Source organism: Chiloscyllium punctatum, chromosome 7 (assembly GCF_047496795.1).
Source record: "Chiloscyllium punctatum isolate Juve2018m chromosome 7, sChiPun1.3, whole genome shotgun sequence".
Classification (NCBI taxonomy): domain Eukaryota; kingdom Metazoa; phylum Chordata; class Chondrichthyes; order Orectolobiformes; family Hemiscylliidae; genus Chiloscyllium; species Chiloscyllium punctatum.
Genome location: NC_092745.1, coordinates 26,846,159 through 26,871,375, shown reverse-complemented (window position 1 = coordinate 26,871,375; position 25,217 = coordinate 26,846,159).

The window sequence follows — 25,217 nt, the reverse complement described above, 5'->3', positions numbered from 1 at the left end:
CACACTCACTATGTGTGTCTTCTGTCCTTCTCTCAATCAGAAGCTCGATGACATGAGCAGCAGTTAACAAGTCTGTACTGGTCATCCATGATCTAACAACACTAATCCCAACTTGGCATTGAGGGGGAGATCAGCCATGATCATGTTGAATTGCAGAGCAGTCTCACAGGGCTAATCCCGAACCCTAACCCTAATTCTAACACTGATACTACCCCAACTCCATGTTTCTATCTTTCTATGTCTGTGTTATCTTCAACCTCTGCCCTTGGGTATTGATCCCTCTACTCATGGAAAAATTGCCTTCCTGTCTACTCTATCTCTAACCCATATAATCTTATCACCCTTTATCAGGTTCCCTCTCAACCTTCACTGCTCCAAGAGAAACAATCCCAGCCTTTCCAATCATTCCTCATAGCTCAGACCCTCCAGGTCAGGCAGCATCCTGGGAAATCTGCTCTGCACCCTCTCGAGTACAGTCATATCCCTCTCATAATGTGGTGAACAGAACCTGTTTGTCTGCCTGTCTGTCTCTCTCACTAGATTGCCTTTACTCCAGTCTCACATCTACTCTGTCTCTTTCTCTGTCTCAGTCACACTGTCTCAGACCCTGTCTTTCTCTCTCTTTTCTTCAACCACACTATCTTTGCCTCCCTTTACCTCTCTCTCTCCCTGCACTCAGCTTACACTGCCTCAAACTCTCTCTCTTTGTCACACCCTGTCCTTCTATCTCTATCTCTCTGACTGTCTTTCTCTCTCTCTCACTCCCTGCCTCACTCTTTCCCAGGTGACAATAGATAAATCTCCCTCTGCTCTACCCCACTAATGGATTTTAACCCTTGACCCCAGACACATATCTTCTCCTGGACTAAGGCCAAATTTCTCACATTGACCATGGTTTGGTGTCTCTGCAGAACATGAACACATTCTTGCCAAATGAAGGGCAATTCTGTGCTGTTGGCCTATTCTCACTGGGGACTGGATTGGCATAAACCTCATTCCATGAAACCCAGCAGAGAGAGGAGATCCTCAGGCCATCAGTGTGAGCTGGAGGGACGGGGCAGGCTCTGACCCACTGACCCATCCTGTCCATCCACATCATGTTCCAATTCCTTCCTCTCTCCTTTCTGTTCCATGGTCAGGCTCTGGATCAGGGTGTTTTACTGGGATGAGGTCAGGACAATCACACAGTTACAACAGAAAGGAACTGAACCCCACACCTACCATGATGTCCATGTCCCACTGTGACCCTCCAATAGAGACCAGTAAACATGGAAGTCATTCCCACCGGACAATGAATAGAGACCATTAAACATGGGCCTCTTTGCCACTGCACTCCCTCATGGAGACTTGCAATTATGGGCCTTCTTCCCACTGAATAGTCCAGCAGAGACGAGTTAAAGATGGACTTTATTCCTGTTGGACCTTCCAGTAGAAACCATGGAAAGAAAGGCCAACATTTCATTGAACTCTCCAGTACAGACCAGTAAATATGGAGCAGCTTCAAATTAAGACCAGTAAACAACGATCTTTGGAACGTTGGAAGGAGGAGCAAGAATAAGTAATTCAGACCTTCAAGCACGTTTGGCATTTAACATAATCATGGCTGATCTTATCCTCATCTCCACTTTCCAGACTGCTCCCTATTGCCCTCTATCCTGCTTTTCATCAGAAAAATATCTGTTTCTTTCTTGAATCTGTTGATTGAATCTGCCTTCACTGCACTCTCGGGGCAGTGACTTCCACAGATTCTCAACCGTCTGAGAGAAATAGTAAGAATGGAACAGAATCCCTACAGTACGGAAACAGGTCATTCAGACCAACAAGTCGATCACGACCCTTGAAAGAGCATTCCACCCAGACCTGTTCACCCTACCCTTTCCCCTGTAACCCTACATTTGTCATGACGAATGAACCGAACCTCCACATCCCTGGACACTATGGGTAATTTAGCATGGCCAATCCTCCTAGGTTGTACATCTTTAGACTATGGGAGGAAACCGGAGCCCCCAAGTGAAAGCCATGCAGACAGGGGGAGAATGTGCAAACTCCGTACAGTTGCCAGAGGATGGGATCAAACGGGGGTCCCTTGCAATGTGAGGCAGCAGTACTCACCGCTGTGCCACCTGTAGTTTCACCTCATCCCAGTTTTGAACCTACCTCCTCTCACTCTATATCTATGGCCTATTGTTCAAGAATGGCCCACAAGAGGGAACATCTGTTCCATCTCTGCCTTATCAATCCCCTTTAGGATTTTATGTACCTCTCACAGATCCCCCCCTCATGTGACTGAATTCCAGTCAGTACAAGCCCAAGCTATTCAGCCATTCCTGTACGACAGCCCTTTCATCCCGGGAATCAGTCTGGTGAACATCTTCTGAACTGTATCCTGTGCCACCATATCCTTCATCAAGTAAGGAGACCAAAACTGGACACAATGCTTCAGATGTGATCTCACCAATACCTCACAGAATTGTAACAATATTTCTTTATTTCTGTAATCCACTCCTTTTATAATAAATACCAAGATTCCAATTGCTGCAAGAAATGCCAACATTCCAATTCCATGGGGCTCAGTTTCCACTGAAACTCCAACAGAGATCAGGAAACATGGGCCTCCTTCCATCAGGACTCTCCAGTAGACACCAATAAACCTGGACATTGTTCCCACTGGACCACGAAATAGAGATCAGTAAACATGGTTCTCCATCCCACTGGAATGTCCAATGGACATGAATAAGCCTGGGCCTCTTTCCCACTGGACCCTCCAGTATCGGAGACTCAAACCCCACATCCTCTCCATCACATTGGTCTCTTATTTCAATCTCCACAACATTATTTGCCTCTGTATTACATCATCCCCTTTACCACAGAAATCTTTATTCCTGCTCATCCCACCTCCAAACTCCATGATTCCGATGTCCTTTCCCAGCTTACTCTATTTGTGTTCTATAAATTCCAAATTGTCTGAAATGGAGTGGCCCCTTCCCTGTCTCACACGTAGGAGAAGATGGACAGATTTTATATTAGTAATGAGTTGAAGCATTCTGAAAAGTGAATGTGGTCAGAATTGCTCAAACTGATGATGGCTCCTGCAGTTGAATACCCTGCTGGCAAGCTCCAGACTTTTACACACAGAATGGGGAAGTGTGTATAGTAGGGATATATTGTAGGGCTCCATGGAACTATCCCTCAGCAACAAGTGTCCCTCAGGAGGGGAGAGAGAATGTTCAGGGTCCTGCGCTCCATTTCCCAGCCCAGGCTCTTCCTGAATGACCTCTTCCTGTGCTCGGGGGAGCAGATTTAGGACTGAATTGAGAAGGCACTTCTTCAGCCAGAAGGTTGTGAATCGATGGAAATTGCCTGCCCAGTGAAGTGGTTGCGGTTTCCTCAGTAAATGTGTTTGAAGCTAAGACAGATATTTTTTGAACAGTAAAGGAATTAAGGGTTGTGGTGGGAGGGTGGGTAAGGGGAGCTGAGGCCAGGAAAAGATCAGACATGGTCTTATTGAATTGTGGACCGGGCTCGAGGGGCCAGACGGCCTACTCCTGCCCCTCATTCTTATGTTCTTCCAGATTCCAGGGAGTGCAGATGGTTCACAGTTTTTTCCCGTCTCAGTAACAAAGGTCCAGCTGCTCCGAGCTCCTTCTTTCACTTCCGCTATTGATGAAGTTTCAACCTTGCGATCTGACAGTCTTTGCAGTTATTTTTTACACTGGGGCTTTCTGCTGTGGTCAGAATCTCTAATAATAAGTGTCCAATCAGTGACAATCACAGCAGCTCAGAGCAGTCAGGACTGAGGAGACAGGCTCAATGAGAAACATAATGGGAAGATCAAAGCCATCCACTTCAGATCTTGGTACAAATTCCAAAACTCTCCCTGAGCACTGTCTGCGGCTCAACCAGACTCTTTACAAAAACAGAACAGTTCTGAAAAAGGTTCACTTGACCCAAAATGTAAACTCTGCTTTCTCTCCACAGATGGTGCTAGACCTGCTGAACCTTTCCAGCAATTACTGTTTCTGTTTCTCATTTACAGCAACCACAGCTTTTTCAGCTTTTATTTAGTATCAGACTCCTTCCTATCTTGCCCTCATCTTTGAGGCTGATCTGAACCCCAAATCCTCCACGTCACAGAGATCACTCACTGAAAATCTCTTTGCATTGGGACACCAAATGTGATCAATTCAATGTTGTCCTGGGCCACATCATAGCCACTGCCCTCTGTAAACTTCAGCTCATTCCAAACTCTGCTGCCCGTATCCAAAGTCTCACCAAATCCCATCCCCATCCCCCACTGTCCTCACTGAGCTACATTGGCTCCCAGTCCAACAACATCTCTAGTTAAAAATTCTCATCCTTGTTCTCAAACCCTCCCTGTCCTCCACCCTCCCTATCCAAGTAACCACCTCCTAGCTGCCAAATTCGGTATATTTATTAATCTTAGATATATAGTTCTCGAATCCTTTTTGCACATCTTTGAGAGATATTGTGAAATGCTGAGGTCCCAGCACAGATCCCTGGGAAACCACTATTTGCATCTTTCTCATTGGAGAGCACACACATTATCCTTCCTCTCTGTCTCCTGCCTCCAAACTAATTCCTGAAACAAGGCAAATGTGTTTTCTCAATCAATATGTTTCCATGTTGATGAATAGTCTCTCAAACAGTGAAGCTAGGAGCAGGAGTCGCCATTGGAGCTTGTTCCGCCATTAAATATGATCATGGCTGATCATCCAACACAATCACATGTTCCACTTGCACTCCATAACCTTTGATTCCTTTCGTCCTGAGAACTATATCATACCCTTTCAGGAAAATATTCAGTGGTTTGGGCTCAACTGCTTTCAGTGACAGAAACTTCCACAGGCTTCCCATTCACTGGATGAAAAACTTTCTTTCCATCTCAGCCCGAAATGGCCTTTCCCATACCCTTAAATTGTAATCTTTGGTTCTGGGCTCCCCAGGCATCAGGAACATCCCGCCTTGACCTGTTAGGACTTTCAAGTTTTCAATGTGACTCCCCTCAATCTTCGAACCTCCAGTGAAAATAATCCTCACTGAATCAGTTTCTCATCAGATCGAAGTGCTGTCATCCCCAGGAATCAGTCTGATAAACATTCACTACTCTCCCCCCACACCCAGAACATCCTTCCTCAGATAAGGAGACCAAAACTGCACACAATACAATCATAAAATCACACAGTACAGAAGAGGCCCTTCGACCCATTGTACCTGTACCAGCCAAACCACACTAAACCTACACCGGTCCCAATTTTCAACACGAGGCCCATAGGTTTAAATGTTAGGAAATTGTAAGTGTTCATCCAAGTACTTTTTAAAGGTTGTGAGATTTGCCACCTCACCTGCCATCCCAGGCAGTGCAAACCAGACCCCTCACTACCCTCTGAGTGAAAACCTGCTCTTCAAATGCCCTCTAAAGCTCCTGTCTTTCACAGTGAATGTGTGCCAACTCTAAGTAAAGGGAACAGCTGCTTTATATCCACACTGTCAATTCTCCTCATGACCGTATACATCTCTATCAGGTCCCCCTCCACCTTCTCTGCTTCAAAGAAAACAACCCAAGCTTATCCAGCCTCTCTTCATCGTTGAAATGCTCCACCCCAAGCAACATCCTGTTGACTATCCTCTGCACCCCGTCCAGTACAATCCCATCTTTCGGATCATGTGGTGACCAGAACTGCACACAGTACTCCAGCTGTGGCCTAACCAAAGTTCTGTACAGCTCTAACATATCTTCCTTAACATATCTATAACATATTTTCATCTATACTAGAAATGATAAAGGCAAGTATCCTATATACCTTCATAAATACCTTATTCACCCGTTACATCTTCCAAAGTTCATCACCTCACATTTATCTGGGGTAAGTTCTATCTGACTCTGATCTGCCCATCTGACCAATCCAGTTAGATCCTCCTGTAACCTAAGACCTTCTTCCTCACTGTCAACCATCTGCCAAACCTCGTGTCACCGACAAACTCAGTCATCATCCACTCACCCCCACCCCTCACCTCTCACATTCTCATCTTCATTGTTTCAATACATCCTGAACAATAAGGGACCCAGCACTGTTCCCTGTGGTATCCCACTGCACACTGGGCCCAGTCATACAAACGACCTTCTGCCTCCACCCACTGTCTCCTGTCACTGAACCAGTTTTGGTTTGAATATTTCAGGTGTGGTCTCACTAAGCCCCCATACAATTATAGCAAGACATCTCTGATCCTGTACTCAAATCTTCTCACTATGAAGATAACATATCATTTACCTTCTTCACTGCCTGCTGCACCTGCATGCTACCCACCCTATCAATGCAATCTCCTGACCTGGGAATAGGGTACAAATCCATCTTTGTGACTCCATTCATTTTCCTATACTGTACACAGGATCGAATTGAAACATTTGGTATCAGAACCAACACTGCAAGAGATCCCCAATTACTCTTACAGTTCAATCAGTGTACCCTGTCTAGTTTGTGATCAGTAATTTGCTGATTTTTAGATGGTTAGAATCATCCCTAGATCCCTGGTTCTGCCACTGGATTTATTTTAAAATGTCAACTGAAGAAGGCAGTCAATGGGTGTTTCAGGGCAAAAGAATCTCTACGTTTACTCAATACAAAAGATATGTATAATACAAGAACGATTGCAAATGTAATAAAAAGTGAAATTAACCCTGTCATTTGTACAGAGAACAGTAATTAAATACACTATCAAATTAAACACAGGTTATAACCTATTAGAAACTAGACTCGAAAAGTGTGGCGCTGGAAAAGCACAGCAGGTCAGACAGCTTCTGATGGACAGGAGAATCGCCGTTTCAGGCATAAGCTCTTCATCAGGAAGGTTGGGGGGAGGTGCAACTGGGCTGAGAGATAAATAGGAGGGTGGGAAAGGGATGGGGGCAAGTAGCTGGGAAGGTGATAGATAGAAGATGCAGGTGGGGGGGGGGTGAGGTGATCGTGATAGTTCAGAAGGGATGGTGGAGGAGATAGGTGTTATGGATGATGGACAGATACGAAAGTTCAAGAGGGTGGTGTCCAGTTGGAGGATTGGATATTCGTTTGGGGGGGGTGGGGATGAGGGGAGATAACGAAACTGGTGAAATCAACATTGATACCGTGTGGTTGGGGGGTCCCAAGGTGGAAAATGAGACATTCTTCTTCCCTACATGGTGGCTCAGTGGTTAGCACTGCTGCCTCACAGCACCAGGGTCCCAGGTTCGATTCCAGCCTTGGGTGACTGTGTGGAGTTTGCACATTCTCCCTGTGTCTGCGTGGGTTTCCTCCGGGTGCTCCAGTTTCCTCCCACAGTCCAAAGATTTGCAGGTCAGGTGAATAGGCCATTCTAAATTGTCTGCAATGTTAGGTAAATTAGTCAGTGGGAAATGCTCCTGGGTGGGTTACTCTTCAGAGGGTTGGTGTGGACTTGTTGGGTCACAGGAATGTTTCCACCTTATAATCTAATCCAATCCAAAAGCTCAGGTGAATTGGCTATGCTAAATTGCTCATAGTGTTATGTGCATTAGTCAGGAGTAAATATAGGGTCGAGGAATGAGTCTGGGTGGGGTACGCTTTGGAGGGTTGGTGTGGACATGTTGGGCCAAATGGCCAGTTTCCATACTGTAGGGAGTCTAATCTAATCCAATCAGATTTCGAGTGGCTTGGAGTTGGCAGTGGAGGAGGCCCAGGACTTGCATGTCCTTGGCAGAGTTGGAAGGGGATTTGAAGTGGCCGACCACAGGGTGGTGGGGTTGTTTGTTGCAGGTGTCCCAGAAATGTTCCGCAAGTTCGTCCTTCCCAACATTCCTGATGAAAGGTGTCTGTGCAAAATGTCGATTCTCCTTCTCCTCAGATGCTGTCTGACCTCCTGTGCTTTTCCAGCGCCTCACTTTCCGACTCTGACCTCCAGCATCTGCAGTCCTCACTTTTAACTATTCGAAGCAAAACAGTTTGAATCACACAAACTTTAATCAGGCTCCCTACCCTTGGGGTCCCAATGCACTGTCACCAGCCACCATCCCCTCCCTGCGAGCTCAGAGGGAAACTTTGGGGTCTCAGGATTTTCAGCTCAGCACCAAGGAAAATACAGGTTTAAAATGTGTCCTGTTGGTGAGGTTCTCGCCGTCAGTTCTCTTGGCTCAGGACAGGTCTGAGAGAAAGTGAGGACTGCAGATGCTGGAGATCAGGGTTGAAAGTGTTGTGCTGGAAAAGCGCAGCAGGTCAGGCAGCATCCATGGAGCGGGAGAATTAACGTTTCGGGCATAAGCCCTTCATCAAGAATAAGACCTGGGGGCTGAGAGATAAATGGGAGAGGGGGGTAAGACTGGGGCGAAGGTATCTGGGAATATGTTTGGAAAAGGCCTGTCTCTGGAAGCTCTTGTTCAGATCGTGTTTGGTTGGTGTTCCTGCTCTCGGGTGTCCATTGTTGCGATGATGTTCTTCGTTTGGTTCCTGGATGCACCTTCTCTATTCAGACTCTGTGGTTCTTGGTTCTGAAGCTGCTTGTTGGGGCTTGCTGAAGCTGTTCCTGCAGAAACTTGTTGTTGAAAAGGCTCACCCTCAGATTAGGGCTGGCTGTTATACAGACTGTGTGCCCCATTATCTCCCCTCCGATCTGTATTGTCCAATGTGTTTCTGGTGTTCCCTTTGGGGTCAGTTGGCTTCCTGACAGTTAAGAGTGTTTGTGAATGTATCTTGATTGATGTTGACTGCCCAATATCTCTGTGAATAAATATTGATTGTGTTGAATGTCGAGTATCTGTGTCAGTTCCAAAGTGTCTGTGTTAGTAGGCCGAGGTGTAAAAATGAGGTTCAGTCTGGAGAATGAGGTCTGGTTGGTGTCTCTTCAAGGGTTGAGGTGTGAACTGGAATTACAGGCAGAACAATGGTTCCAGGCAGCCATCTCCGTGTCTCTGTGTTTTCCCAGAGCTCAGCCCAGCTGCCTCTTTATTTTTAAATGGTTTTTAAAAATCCAGGGTTTTAGATGATTGGGATATTTGCTCAATTCCAACATGGGAGAACTCCAATTACTCTGACAAATCAATCAATTGATTCTCAAATAAACATTGAGCTTCCATTGTTACTTTGGCCAGTTTCTCTGGTTTTAACCAAAATGGGTTTTGTTTTATTGGGTCTGAATTATCTACCTCCACATAATGTTCAATTAATGTGACCCATCCAAGTGTCTCTTTTCCGACCATGTATCAGTGCAAAATGTGGCCATTCAGCCCATCAAGTCCACTCTGCCATTCTATCATAGTTGATTTGTTTGTCAACCCCATTCTCCTGCCTTCTCTGTTACCCTTGATTGGTTTATCAATCAAGAACCTATCTATCTGTCTTAAATACACTCCACAGCACTCTGCAGCAATGATCAATCCACAGATTAACCATTCTCTGGATGAAGAATCTCCTCCTCATCTCACTTCCAAAGGATGGCCCCTTCTGAGGCTGTGCCCTCAGGTCCCAGTCTCTCTGCAAAGTGGAAACATCTTCTCCATGTCTACTCTATCCAGGCCTCTCAGTATACTGTATGTTTCACTGAGATTCCCCCTCATCCTTCCAAACTCCATCGAGTACAGACCGAATACAGGCCTCAACCATTCCTCGTACAAACTTCTTTGTATTCTCTGAGCAATCTCATTCTGTCCCTCTGTTGATCTTTCTCCAGACACAAAAATAGTGCCTGAAATCTGTAATATCTCTGAGTTTGTTCACCTCACAGAAGGAAGTTCACTTTGGGAATTGACCAATTCTCTTTGGCTCTCACACTTTTTCTCATCCCCTTTCTGCTACACTCAGTGCTGGACATATCTCTACACAACTGAATAGTTCCTCAAAAACTGGGAGAGGAATTAAGGATGCTGCTTTCATCATGTGTGGAGGTTTACCTACAACTTGACAAGTTTTTTAAAAAATGTATTCACTTTGTGGAATGTGAGCATCGCTGGCTGGCCAGCATTTATTGCTCATCCCTAGTTGCCCTTGAGAAGGCTTTTGATGAGCTGCCTTCTTGAACTGCTGCAGTATACCTGCTGTGGGTTGACCGACAATACCATTCGGGAGGGAATTCCAGAATCTGGAGCCAGCAACAGTGAAGTGACACAATACATTTCAAGTCAAGTTGGCTTGGAGGGGAACTTGAAGGTGATGGTGTTCTCATATATCTGGTGCCCTTGTCCTTCCAGATGGAAATGGTTGTGTTTGGAAGGTGCTGTCTGAGGATATTTGGTGAATTTCTGCAGTGCATCTTGTAGATAGTGCACACTGCTGCTGCTGAATGTCGGTGGTAGAGGGCATGGTTACATCTGGATGCAGTGCCTATCAAGTGGCTGCTTTGCCCTGGATGGTGTTCAGCTTCTTGAGTGTTGTTGGGGGCTTCACCCATCCAGGCAAGTGGGGAATATTCCATCACATTCCTGACTTGTGCCTGACTTGGGCCAGGCTTTCAAGAGACAAGAGGTGAGGTACTTGCTGCAGTATTCTTAGTCTCTGACCTGCTTTTGTAGCCACTGTGTTTATTTGGTGAGTTTCAGCTGGCTATCAACTCCCAGGATGTTGATAGTGGGGGACACGTTCATGGTAACACCACTGAATGTCAAGGGACACTGGTTAGATTGTCTCTTATTGGTGACAGTCAGAGTCTAGCATTTATATGACATGAAAGTTACTTATCACTTGTCAGCCCAAGCCTGGATATTATCAGATCTTATTGCATTTGAACATGGGTTGCTCCAATCTCTGAGGAGTTGGAAATGGTGCTGAATATCGTGCAAACATCAGTGAACATCACCCCTTCTGACCTTGTGGAGGGAAGGTCATTGATGAAACAGCTGAAGGTAGTTGGGCGAAGGAGACTACCCTGAGGAGCTCCTCCAGAGATGTCCTGGAGTTGAGATGACTGACCTCTAACAACCATGACCATCTTCCTATGTGTCAGGTATGGCTCTAAATACCAAAGAGTTTGCCAATGATATCCAGTGATTCCAGTTTTTTTTAGGACCTTGAACCATTTGTTGACATCATGTGGAGTGAATCGAATTGGCTGAAGACTTTTATCTGTAATGCTGGAGACCACTGGAGGATCATCCACTTGGCACCTCTGTTGAAGATTGCTGCGAAAGCTTCAGCTTTATCTTTTGCACTGCTGTGCTGGGCTCTTCCATCATTGAGGATGGGGATATTTGTGGAGAATCCTCCTCCTCCAGTGAGATGTTTAATCATCCAACACCACTCATGACAAGATGTTTCAGGACTGCAGAACTTAGATCTTATCCGTTGGTCGTGGAATTCTTTAATTCTGTCTATCATTTGCTGCTTATGCTGTTTGGTATGCAAGGAGTCTTCTTTAGTGGCTTCGCCAGGTTAACACCTCATTTTAATGCATGCCTCGTGCTGTTCCTGGCATGCCCTCCTGAATTCTCCATTGTTGACCCCCTGGTTTGATGGAAATGGTTGAGTGGGGGATACGCCGGGCCAGTATGTTTCAGATTGTGCTGGAGCAGAATTCTGCTGCTGTTGATGGCCCACAGTGCCTCATGGATGCCCAGTCATGAGTTGTGAGATCGGTTGTAAGTCTGTCCCAGTTAGCACAGTGATAGTGTCACACAACATGATGGATACTATTCTCAGTGGAAGGCAGGAGTTGGCCTTCAAAAAGACTGTGTGACGCTCACTCTGACAAACACTGTATAGGACAGATGCATCTGCAGTTGGCGGATTGGTAAGGATGAGGTCAAGTATGACACATTTTTAAAAACTGCACCACATATTTAAATAATTTTTGCTCGGTAAAACACTTGATTCCGGATGCCTGTGTTTTCCAAATCCGCATGGTCCTGTCATGGAAATCTGATGTACTCTCCACAATATCTCCCTATGATAGCTGGGTGGGACCACTAGCCTTTGTCTAACTGACCATTCTTTATCTGGGAGTCGATGAGGGGGGGTCTCCACTTCCTCATCAGTGCTCCATTCTGAAGGTAATAACACTCTGAAACTCCTCCAGCCTCGACCTCAGTATGAGCTGACTGTGCTCATTTATTTCATTCAGGATCTGCTTTTTGGATCTGCTGTAATTAGGGACATCATACCAAACACTCCAGCTGGATTATCTTCACCCTTTCGGAAAGTTTCAGCGATCCTTTCGCTTGCTGTGGTGTTACATCAACCCTTATTGATGGATTTGGTTTAACCATGGCCCTGGTTACCTCACACAAAGGAGAGAGACCAGGAACCTGTTCCTGTCATTGTTCTGTTTCTTGGACCTCCTTTGGGCATTCTGTAATTATCGGGGAAGCTACTGCCTTTAGTCCTGACAAATCATTCCCCAGAAGGAAATCGACTCCCTCAACAGGGAATGTTTTCCCCACTCCGACAATCCCAGGCAACATCCTGGTGAATCTCCTCTCCACCCTCTCCAGTCCAATCACAACCTTCTGACAGTGTCATGACCAGTACGATACACAGTATTTCAGATATGACCTAATCAATGCTCTGTAAAGTAACAGCGAGACTTCCTTGCTCCTATATTCTACACCCTAGCTAATGATGGCAAGCATCCTTTATGCCTCCTTCACCACCCTTCCTAGCCGTGCTGATACCTTCCAGGATTGATGGACTTGTACACCAAGGTCCCTTTGTTCCTCACTACTCCCAAGGCACCTAAGAACAGAAGAACTAGGAGCAGGAGTAGGCCTTCTGGCCCTTCAAGCCTGCTCTGCCATTTAATAAGATCATGGCTCATCTTTTCATGGACTCAGTTCCCCTTACCCACGCTCTCACTGTATCTCTTAATTCCTTTACTGTTCAAAAAAATCTTAGCTTTGAAAACGTTTACTGAAGTAGCATCGACTACTTCATTGGACAAGGAATTCCAGTGATTTATGACCCTTTGGGTGAAGAAATTCCTTCTCAATTTGGTCCTAAAACTGCTCCCCCTAATTTTGAGGCTCTGCCCTCTTGTTTTAGTTTCACCTACCAGTGGAAACGTCCTATGTCTTATCTATTCTCTTCATAATTTTATATGTTTCTATAAGATCCCCCACCCCCTCATTCTTCTAAGTTCCAATGATGCATCCCAGTCTACTCAGTTTCACCTCTCACAGGTCAACCCTCCCAACCCCTGAATCAACCGAGTGAACCTTCTCTGCACCCCTTTGTGTGCCAGTACATCCTTTCTCAAGTCAGGAGACCAAAACAGCACGCAGTCCTCTAGGTGTAGCCTCACCAGCACCCTGTACAGCTGCAACATAACCTCTCTGCTTTTTCAACTCAATCCCTTTTGCAATGAGGACAAAATTCCAGTTGCCTTCCTAATTCCTTGTTGTACCTGCAGATCAGCCCTCTGTGATCCATGCACAAGGATACCCAAGGCATATACCTTTCATTGTGTATATCCCTCCCTTATTAGACCTCCCAAATTGGATCACCTCGCACTTATCAGGATTGAATGCCATCTGCCATTGATCTGCCCAATTTACCAGCTGATCAATATCAGACTGTAGCCTGAGACCCGGTGATCCAAGATGGCAGCAGAGTAGGACACTTCAGACCAAGTTCACCTGCTCCATCTGTTTCCTTTTCTTGTTTTTCTTCCATCTTTTTGTCTTTTCTTTTGTGTTTTTCTTTTGTCCTTCTTTCATCTTTTCTCTCCCAGCCACTGGCTCACAGCCTCAGACACCCGGTCTCCGATCAATGCAGACCCAGTGATACGGCCTCTCAGCTTTGTGTAGCAGTGTCCTGGCCTGGCAGGGAGACCTTCCAGCCCAGAAAGGCAGACTCTCGGTCTGACATGGTGGCCTCTCAGTTTAATGTGGTGGCCTCCCAGACCAGCATGCTGGACTGTCAGCCCAGTGTGATGGACTGTCAGTCTATCATGGCCATCTCTGAGTGGCCCAGTGTGGTTGTCTCTCAGCCCACAGGGTGATCTTTTGCTTTATTTGGTGGTCTCTCAGCCCAGCACTGCCTCAGCATGGACATCCGGTCTCAGGGTAACAATTCGCAGTATGATCCCATCGTCGCAAAGTGTTGAGGAAAGACTAATGATTGAACTTTCAGATTTGTTACTTTATTGTCTTCTTAAAACTAATCTGTAATGGGTATCTTTTAACTTTATTCTTTCTTTCTATCTTGTTCTTAAGATTCTGTACCTAGGTCCTTGTACGTAAGATGGCACCTTGTGAGGCGACATTACGTACTTTTCACTGCACTCCTATCCTTTTGTACTTGAGTACTTGTGACAATAAAATAAAAATCAAATCAATATCAACAACACCAGCAATTTATGTGGCATCTGAAATCTTTCTAATTATTCAATCACAGTCAATTTGTTAATGTACATTACAAACAGAAAGGGTCCCGGCTCCAATCCCTGTCACACACCACTGGTCACAAGCTTCCAATCACAAAGACAACCCTCCACCATCACTCTTTGCCTCATATTTGGAAGCCAATTTTACATATAATTTGCCAACTTGCCTTGGATCCCATGGGCTCTTACCATCTGGGCCAGCCTTCCATGTGGGGCCTTTGTTGACACAATCAATACTGGCATCCCTACCTCTCCAAGAATTGCTTAATACTGTACTTCAGGATTTTTTCTAATAATTTCCTTCACACTGACATCAGACTAACTGGTCTGTAATTGCCTAGCCTATCCCTGCTGCCCTCTTGAACAAAGGAACCACATTGACAATGCTCCAGTCTGGCACTTCACCTGTGGCCAGCGAAGTATTAATCAAGGAAAAGGCAATCAAACTTTAAAGGCAATGAAATGAAAACTACAGTTAATTTAAACCGAAAGATGTGATAGAGAAATGGACCCCTTCTCCTGTTATTTGAGGACTGGAAAGAAATAATGTTAGATTAGAAAGGATTTTAATTTGCCATGAGTTTTGAAATCTTTTGAATGTGTGTTTCCTGTCAGTATGTTTCACCTTCATTTCTTCTGTCGAAGGCGGTATTATTATTACATCGAAATCATTGTGTGCTTCTGCTCCACAGATGCTGCACACCAACTGCATTTCTTCAGCAGTTTCTGTTTGCGTTTCAGTCTGAGATCTGTGTTGTCCAATAATACCAGCTGTTGGGATGGGAATAGTTGGCTAGCATCATGATTTTCACTCTAATTGGAAATTGGCACTTCATATTTGATGAATCCACCAAACCTTTCCACTGTTTTCACATCTGTCAGTCACCACATCACTGCGACCGCTCCTACCTTTCCAGGTTCCAGGCAAATCCTTTTACTCTCAGTATGTGACGAATGTCCTTAACTTGGGCATCTTTAATTGCAAACTTTCTTGTTCAGCTTAATGACTCTTTCTTTCTTGTTCAGCTCCTGACAAGCGACACCCAGCATTCCACTAGATGATGATTGTGGTCAGCAATGCTTTGTATCTAGAAAAGCGATCATTCTCCCCATATCCTTGTCACTCACACTCTCAACTGATTCCATGGGCATCGCGGCAGGTTGCCGTGTTTGAGGAGAAATTGACTCGAAATTGAATCGACTGTTGATATTTCATGTGGATATTCAATTAAACAATAAGTATGTTTACATTGAAATTAATACATTACAAATGTATAATAATTGGACAGACTAATGTCTTAAACTTTCCGGCATTTGAGGGATATAACTTTTGCTGGTTTGTCAAGAGTGCTAGTTCATAAGGTGTAGGTTACAACAAAATTTGCTGCCCATCTTTTATAATGGACTCCAGTGTTTCTCCCACTACTGATGTCAAGCTAACCGGTCTCTGCCTCCCTTCTTAAAAGTGGGGTTATGTTAGACACCCTCCAATCCATAGGAACTGCTCCAGCGTCTAGAATTCTGAATTTTCTTTTTAAGCATGCTGGGGTGAGGGGCTCAGGCTGCCAAATATATTTCATGGCTCCACTTTGTCCTCCTATTTTTTAAGCACCTCCCCACACTTTCTCTCCTCCTGAAGGGCCTGCCTTGTTTTTGATGCTCTGTCACTGACAAAGGTTTCCTTCTTTTCCTTTCCCAAACTATCCATATTCTTTGACATCTAGGATCCCAGGAGTTGCTGCCCTTGTCTTTCTTTCTGAGCTGGCCCTGAATTCTCACTGTCTCACATTAAAAAGCTTCCCACTTTCCAAATGTAGACTGACCTGCAAGATCTGCTCCCTGTCTATATTTGCCAGATCCTGTCTCATGACATTGAAATTGGCCTTGCCTCACTTTAGACACTTACCTTTCTGCACTACCCTTATTCCTTTCTATAATAACTATGAAACTTATGGACTTATGTTCAATATCTGCAAAATGCTCACCCACTGACTCTTCAACTATTTGACTGGTTTTATTACCGAGGATTGAGTTCAGCACTGCCCATGTTTAGAAGGACTATCTACACACTGGCACCAAAAGCTCTCCTGGATGGACTTTAAACATTCCACCATTCATACAAAAGCAATGCCAGCTCATAATTGAGAAGTTGAAACTCCCTACTAACATAACCCTATTCCTCTCACACCTCTCTGTAATTTGCTAACATTTCTCCTCCTCTCTCTCCATCTGACTATTGGGAGGTCTATAGTACAATCCCAGCAAAGTGATTGTTCATTTTGTATTTTTAGCTTCACCCAAATGTCCTCGTTTGAAATGCCTTCCAAGGAATGCTCCTTAAATCCAGCAGTGATGGTCTCCTTTATCATTAATGTAATACACCCACCTCTCCTGCATTCCCTCTCTCCCACCTGAGACTTCTCTAACCTGGAATGTTGAGCTGCCAGTCCTATCTTTGTTCAATCATGTCTCCATTTGCAGCAATATGATATTCCCACGTGCTGGTCAATGCTCTCATTTCAAAAACCTTACTCATCAAGCTCCTTACACTAAAATAGATACAGTTCAGCTTTCTGGTCCTCCTGTATTCCTGATCCTGTCCGAGTGGTTACCCAGTGGTTTTCTGTGTCGCCCTTATTCTCCCATGAGGAGAAACATCCAGCATTTCCCCTGTCCAGCCCCTTAAGAATTCTGTACATTTCGATGAGATTCCCTCTCATTCTTCTAAACTCCAGTGATCAGATTCCAAACCTGTTTGAGCTTTGCCGATAAGACAATCGCTCTGCACCAGGAATCTGTCAAGGGAACTATCTCTGAACTACATCCAATGCAGCTCCTGTCCTTTCTTCAAAAAGGAGCCTGGTACTGGACACCATACTCCAGATGTGCTCTCAACTAGCCCCTAACCTTAACCCCTGTACAGCTGCAGTAAAATGTCACTGCTTTTAGATTGCATTCCCTTTACAATGAGCACCAACACTCCATCTGCCTCCGGATTCACTTGCAGTAGCTGCGTACTAACTTTGTGATTCTTGTCCCCCACATTACACTCCATCTGCCCAATATTTCTCCAAAGCCCAGGTGTATCTAATATTCAACAGGATGGACCCCTTCACTGGGAAATAGTTGTTTGTGACTAGACTAATGACACATCTCTGAGAATCACATTAATAACTGTTTTATCGATGCTTTTATTTCCTACCCACCATATCACAGCCCTGAATAATCTTATACCCCTCAATGAGGTTCTTTCTCAACCTTCACTGCTCCATGCAAAACAGCCTCAACGTTTCCAATCTTTCCTCATAACTGACTCTCTATTACAGGCAGCATCCTGGTAAATCTCTGCATCCTCTCAAGTACAATCACATCCTTCCCAGAATGTGGTGACCACGACCTGTCCACCTCTCTCTCTCTCTATCTCCCTTTTTGACTCAAATCTGCCACTTCTTTCTCTCTACCTCTATCTCTGTCTCCCACTTTTAATCTCTTTCATATTCTCTCTCTCTCTCTCTCTCTCCCTCTCTCATAGCCACTCTCTCCAACCCACTCACGGTTCCTCACTCCGTCAGATAATCTCTATTTCTCCATCTCTCTCTGTCTCCGTCACTCGCTCCATCATTCGCTTCAATTGAAAGCCTCCAAATGTTATCTGTCCCTCTCTATTCCTCCCTCTGTCTCTCTGCATCCCTCTCTGCATCCCAATCTACAGTCTCACTCCATCCCTCTCTGTAATTCTGTCTCTAAACATACTCATGTCTCTCTCTCTCTCACACACACTCAACCTGACCCTCTCTCTCCCGATTGCCTTCACTCTTGGTATCACACCCATCCTGCCTCTTTCTCTCTCTCCATCCCTTTCAATCACATCTTGTTTCACTTCTCTCTCTCTCTCTATCCCTCTCTCCATCAACCACACCATTTCTACCTGCCTCTACCTCTCTCGGTCCCCTCACATATCTCACACTGTCTCAGATGCTCCACCCTCTATCCCTCAATTACACACACACTCTCCTTCTAACTCTCTCTCTCTGTTTCGCTTCTCTCCCTTTCTCACAGTGTCCCAGGTGATGACAGTTGAATGCAGAATAAATCTCCCTCTGCTCGACCCCAATAATGGATGTTAACCTTTGACCCCAGAAGCATGTTTTTTTTTCCCTGGAGTAAGGCCCGATTTCCCACAGTGACCAAGATTTAGCCTCTCTCAGGAAGATGGACAGATTCTTGTCAAATGAAGGGCAGTTCTGTTGTTCTATTCTCACTGGGGACTGGTTTGGACACAAACCTCATTCCATGAAGGCCCAGCAGAGAGATGAGATCCTCAGCCCATCAGTGTGAGCTGGAGGGACGGGGCAGGACATGTTCTGACCCAGTGACCCATCCTGTCCATTCACAACATGTTCCAATCCCTTCCCCTCTCCTTCCCCTTCCATGATCAGTCTCTGAGTGAAGGTGTTTCACTGGGATGACGTTCAGAGCATCACAGTTACAACAGAAGGGAACTGGCCCCACATCAAACATGGCATCCATGATGTAATGGACACTACAACAGAGTCCAACAAACATGGAATTCAGTTCACGGGGCTGCCCAATGGAGGGACATGGGCCTCGCTCCTTCCCACTGAACCTCCCAATTGAGACCAGTAAACATGGGCCTCCTAATCACTGGACTTTCCAATGGAGATGAGTGGATGGCTGAGTTTTTGAAGAAGTAAGCAAGAAGGTAGACAAAGGTGGAGCAGTACACTCTGTCTACATGGACTTTAGCAAGGCCTTAGACAAGGATCCCCCCGCCACGGCAGACTGCCCAGTAAGATTATATCACATAGGATCCAGGGAGAGCGATCCAATTGGATATAAAATTGGCCTGATGATAGGAGGCAGAGGCTGTTGAGAGACGGTATTCTTCTGACTGGAGGCCAGTGACCAGCCGTCTGCCACAAGAATCGATCCTGGATCCACTGTTGCTCATCATTTATATGAACAATGTGGATGAGAAAATAGCAGAAATGCTCAGTAAGTTTGTGGCTGACATTAAAATTGTTGGCATCGTCAACAGGGAAGAAGGTTATCCAAGAGTGCGATGTCATCTTGATCAACTGGGCCAGTGGGTCAACAAAGCCAGATGGAGTTTAATTTCGACAAATGGAAGGAGTTACCTTTTGGTAAGACAAACTTGGGCAGGAATTACTCAATTAATGTCGAGCCATGGGGAGTGTTGTTGAACAGAGAGACTGAGGGGTACAGGTACATAGTTCCTTGGAAGTGACATGACACGTAGACAGGATGGTGAAGAAGGTATTTGGCACGTTCACCTTCACTGGTCAAAGCAGGGAGTACAGGAGCTGGGACATCATGTTACAGCTGTACAAGGCATTGGGAAGACCACATTTGGATACTGTGTACATTTCTGCTCACCCTGCTATAGGAAGGAAGTTATTACACTGGTTTGGATAAAATAAAGATTAACAGGGATATTACAAAGATTGGAGGGTTTGAATTTTCAGGCGAGGATGGATAGGCCGAGATGTTCTTCCAGGGAATGCAGAAGATTGAGGGGTGACCAGATAGAGGTTTATAGAATCATGAGGGTCATTGATAAGATGAATAGTCAAAATCTTTTACCCAGGTTAGGAGAGTCCAGTACTAGAATGAATAGATTTAAGTTGAGAGGGGAAAGAATTAGAAAGAACCTGAGAGGCAAATGGGACTAGTTCAGGTTTGGAAACTTGGTCGACATGGATGAGTAGAGCTGAAGGGCCTGATGCCATGCTGTAAACCTCCATAACTCTATGATGATGTCTACATGGTCCATCTTCCCATAGGACCAGTCAACATGGACCTCCGTCCCACTGGAACCTCCAATAGGCACCAATAACCATGGACCTCCTTCCCACTGGATGCTTCAGAAGAGACCAGTAAACATGGACCTCCTTCCCTCGGGACTGTCTAGTACCTGAGCTGCAAACCCCACATTCTCTCCATCACGTAGGACTATTATTTTAGTCTTAATGACATTGTCTGTCTCTGCACTATCTCAGCCCCTTGACCACAGAAACGCTAATTCCTGTTTGTCCCACCTTCTAACTATATGATTCCAATGACCTCTCCCAGCTTCCTGAAGCCAAATTCCATAAACGCTAGCTTGTCTGATATGGCGTGGTCTCTTCCCTGTCTTTCCATGTGTTGTTCCAGAATGACCCCTGACTTCACTGCCTGCCAATTGCCTCCATGGCTTTTCTCCTCCCTCACTCTGTGCCCTGCTGCAGACTCACATTCCCTCCCTCTCCCTTCCATCTTCTCTCGCTGCTCTCCTGCCCATCGCTGCTTCCTCCATCCCACCATTGACAGCAGAGCCTTCAGACCCCAACAGATCTCTGTCCCCCTGCCCTTCATCCCTCCGCCTCTCAATTGTGGTGCTATTGAATATACTGGTGAGTGCCATTACTTTTGGTTCACTGTCCCCTTGCCATTGATTTGCTGATGTAGTCCAGTAAATCTAGTGTGGCCTGTTCCCTGAGTTGGTTCAAGAGTGTTTTCCTTGAGAAAACACTCTTCTGTAAACTGGGTTGTCTGTTTCTCCCAGTCTTTGTGTAAAGGTGAGACTAAGTGTGTGTAAGCTCTTATACAGCACAGACAGAGGTCACTGAGCCTATTGTGACTGTTAGTCAAATGAGTCCAATGAGTCCCATTTACCCAGCCCTTCCGGTATAACCCTGCAATTGTTTCCTTTTCAGCTATTTCTCCAAATGCCCTTTTGAAAGTTGCTGTTGAATCCACTTCCACTCACCTTGCAGACAGTCACCATGAACTCGCTGGATAAAAATGTTCCTATCTTCTCTCTTGTCCTTCAGACCCTTTCTGAAATGTGTGCCCTCTGGTTACTGACCCTCCTGCCTGGAGAAACAATTTGTCCTGTACTTACAGCATCCAAACACTCCAATTGTGAACCCCTCATTGAGTGAGACCTATTTCCAGCACAGGGGGAGAACATTCAGCCTGTCAGGGAAATGCTGTCATTTCATGGAGCAATCCAGTCAGTCCCACCCCCTCCCCTACTCGACCCCCAGGGCCTTGCAGGTTTATTTCCATCAAGAGCCCATCCAATCTGTCATTGTAATCACTGAGTGTCTTCACCTGCCTCACCTGAATGGGCACTCATTTCCAAGTCATTCCCAATTGCTGCTAAAAACAAAGTCCTTCCTGACATCCCGTATCTCTTACCAAACAAAATGTAAGGTAATCTCAAGGTGAAGATGGGATTTTGTCTCCACACGGACTGTGCGGTTGTCACTCTTACTGATACTGTCATGGACAGATACACCAGCAGCAGGCAGATTGGTGACGGTCATAGCGAGGATGTTTTTCTCTCTTGTTGGTTCCCTCACCATCTGCCCCAGGTCCAGTCTAGCAGCTGAATCAGGTGGAATGTGACTAGCGTGTTCAGTAGTGATGCTCCTGAGCAGCTCTTGATGGTGAACTTTGAAGTCCCTTACTCAGGGTATATCCTGCATCCTTCCCACCCTCAGTGCTCCCTCCAAGTGTTGTTCAACATGGAGGAGGACTGACTGCTCAGTTGAGGTTGGAGGGGAGGGCGGTTCTATGTGGTAATCAGCAGGAGGTTTCCTTCCTCGTGTTTGAGCTGCTGTCTTGAGGCTTCATGGGTTCCATCGTTAATGGTGAGGTCTCCCAGAGCAACTGCGTTCTGAATGTACATTCCACTGTGTTGCCTCTCCTGCTTGGTCTATTCTGCTAGTTAAAAACTGAATAAGGGAACAATTCTGTGCAGGTTTCCCAGCTTGGAGACAGAGATGCTGCTGGATTCTGTTTCTGATCTCAGAGTGCAGGCGTGTGTGATTGCGGGATAGTGACTGACATTGTTTTCATCACTGTGCTGTTTCTGCAAAAATTAAATCCCAGAACCAACCTCCTGTGTTGTCAGATTCCAGGGAGTGCAGACGGTTCAAAGTTTTCTCCCATCTCAGTAACAAACACCGAGGTCCACAGAATCCTCAGTGCAGTCAGTTAGTCACCACCCAGTGTGAAGGATGTGGATGAATAATTCTGAAAGGAATTTACAGAAATCTGCAAATATGATAGAGTCGTTATAAATGCGGGGAAAGGGTCTTTAATTTCTGAATATAGACTGGGGTAGTAGCAATGTAACGGACAGAGAGGGGCCAGAGTTGTGAGACTGTGTTCAGGTGAATTTTCAGGTAGCATCGTGGCCAGTGAAGAAGGCTGTCTCAGAATGCAGTAGGATCTTCATCATCTGGGCCAGTGGGCTGAGGAATGGCAGATGGAGTTTAATTCAGATAAATGTGAGTGCTGTATTTTGGTAAGATAAGGTTTGGACGTAAATCTCATCCATGAAGGCCTAGCAGAGAGAGGAGATCCTCAGGCCATCAATGTGAGCTGGAGGGATAGGACAGGCTCTGACCCACTGATCCATCCTGTCCTTTCACAACATGTTCCAATCCCTTCCCCTGTCCTTCCCTTTCCATGATCAGTCTCCAATTCAGGCTGTTTGACTGGGATTAAAGTCAGAGCATCACACAGTTACAACAGAATGGAACTGACCCCACACCCACCATGGTGTCCATGATGCACTGGACACTCCACAAGAGTCCAGTAAACATGGAATTCAGTTCATGGGGCTGCCCAATGGAGAGACATGGGCATCCTTCTCACTGGACTTCCTTTGAGGGACCAGTAAGCATGGACCTCCTTCTGACTGGATCCTCCAAGAGAGACCATAAACATGCACCTCCTACGGATTGGATCATCCTGTAGAGACCAGTTAACATGGGCCTCCTTTCTACTGGACTCTCCAAAGGAGACCAGTAAACATGGACCTTTTTCCTGTTGGAACCTCCAATAGAGACCAGTAAACATAGATCTCTTTCTGACTGGATCCTCCAAGAGAGACCAGTAAACATGGGCCTCCTTCTGAATGGATCTTCCAAGATAGGCCAGTAAACCTAGGCCTCCTTATGACTGGAGCCTCCAAGTGAGACTAGTAAACATAGGCCTCCTATTCACTGGAGTTTCCGATGGAGATGTGTCGATGACTGAGTTTTTGAAGAAGTATTCAAGAAAATAGATAAAGGTAGAGCGGTACACTCTGTCCACATGGAGTTAGGCAAGACCTTAGACAAGATTCCTCATGGTAAACTGTTTAATAAGATTATATCACATACGATCCAGGGAGAGCTCACCAATTGGATATAAAATTGGCCTGATTTTAGGAGGTCGAGGCTGGTGAGAGACGGTTGTTCTTCATACTGGAAGCCAGTGACCAGGCGTCTGCCAAAAGACTCGATCCTGGATATACTGTTGTTCATCATTTATATAAAACATTTGGATGAGAAAATAGCAGGAATGGTCAGAAGGATTGTGGCTGACATTAAATTTGTTGGCATCGTGGACAGGGAAGAAGGTTATCCAAAAGTGCAATGTCATCTTGATCAACTGGGCTAGTGGGTCCACAAATCCAGACAGAGTTTAATTTCGATAAATGCAAGGAGTTGCATTTTGGTAAGAAACACTTGGGCAGGAATTACACAGTTAATGGTAGAGCAATGGGAAGTGTTGTTGAACAGAGAGTCTGAGGGGTACAGGTACAGATTTCCTTGGAAGTGGGGCCACAGGTAGACAAAGTGATGAGGAAGGTGTTTGGCACGCTCACCTTCACTGGTCAAAGCAGAGAGTACAGGAGCTGGGACATCATGTTACAGCTGTACAAGGCATTGGGAAGGCCACATTTGGACACTGTGTACATTTCTGCTCAACCTGCTATAGGAAGGAAGTTATTACACTGGTTTGGATAAAAGAAAGATGAACAGGGATGTTATCAAGATTGGAGGGCTGGAATTACAAGGCGAGGATGGATAGGCCGAGATGTTTTTCCAGGGAATGCAGGAGATTGTGGGTTGACCTTACAGAAGTTTATAGGTTCACGGGGGTCATAGATTTTCCGCCGGGTAGGAGTGTCCGGTACGAGAAGGAATAGGTTTAAGTTCAGAGGGGAAAGAATGAGAATGGTCCAGAGAGGCAACATTTTCACACAGGGATGGTGTGTATGTGCAATGAGCTTCCAGAGGTATTGGTAGAGGCGAGTACAATTAGTACATTTCAAGGACATTTTTACAGGAACATGGATAGGAAGGATTTAGAGAGGATTGGGCCAAACACAGGCAAATGGGACTAGGTCAATTTTGGAAACTTGGTCGGCATGGATGAGTTGAACTGAAGGGCTTGATGCCATGCTGTAAACATCTATGACTCTCTGCTGATGTATACATGGGCCACCTTCCCATAGTACGAGTAAACATGCACCTCCTTCCCACTGGACTGTCCAGTACCAGAGCTGCAAACCCCACATCCTCTCCGTCATGTAGGTGTCTTATTTCAATTTCAACAACACTGTCTGTCTTTGCACTATCTCAGCCCCTTGACCTCAAAAACCCGAAATCCGCTCGTCCCACCTCCAAACTACATGATTCCAATGTCCTTTCCCAGCTTCCTAAAGCCATATTCCATAAACCCCAACTTGTCTGATATAGAGTGGGTCCTTCCTTCTCTTACACATAGTGTCGATCCAGAATGACCCCTGACCTCACTGCCAGCCAATTGCCTCCATGGCCTCCCTCCTCCATCACTCTGTGTCCTGCTGCAGACTCACATTCCCTCCCTCCCCCTTCCATCTTCTCTCTCTGGTCTCCTGCCCATTGTTGCTTCCTCCATCCCACCATTGACAGCAGAACCTTCAGACCCCTCGAGCATACCCTCTGACCACTTGAACTTCATCGCTTCCCCTCTTGGTGATAGTGCAATAGAATATACTTTTCAGACTCATTACTTTTGCTTTGTTGTTCTTTGCC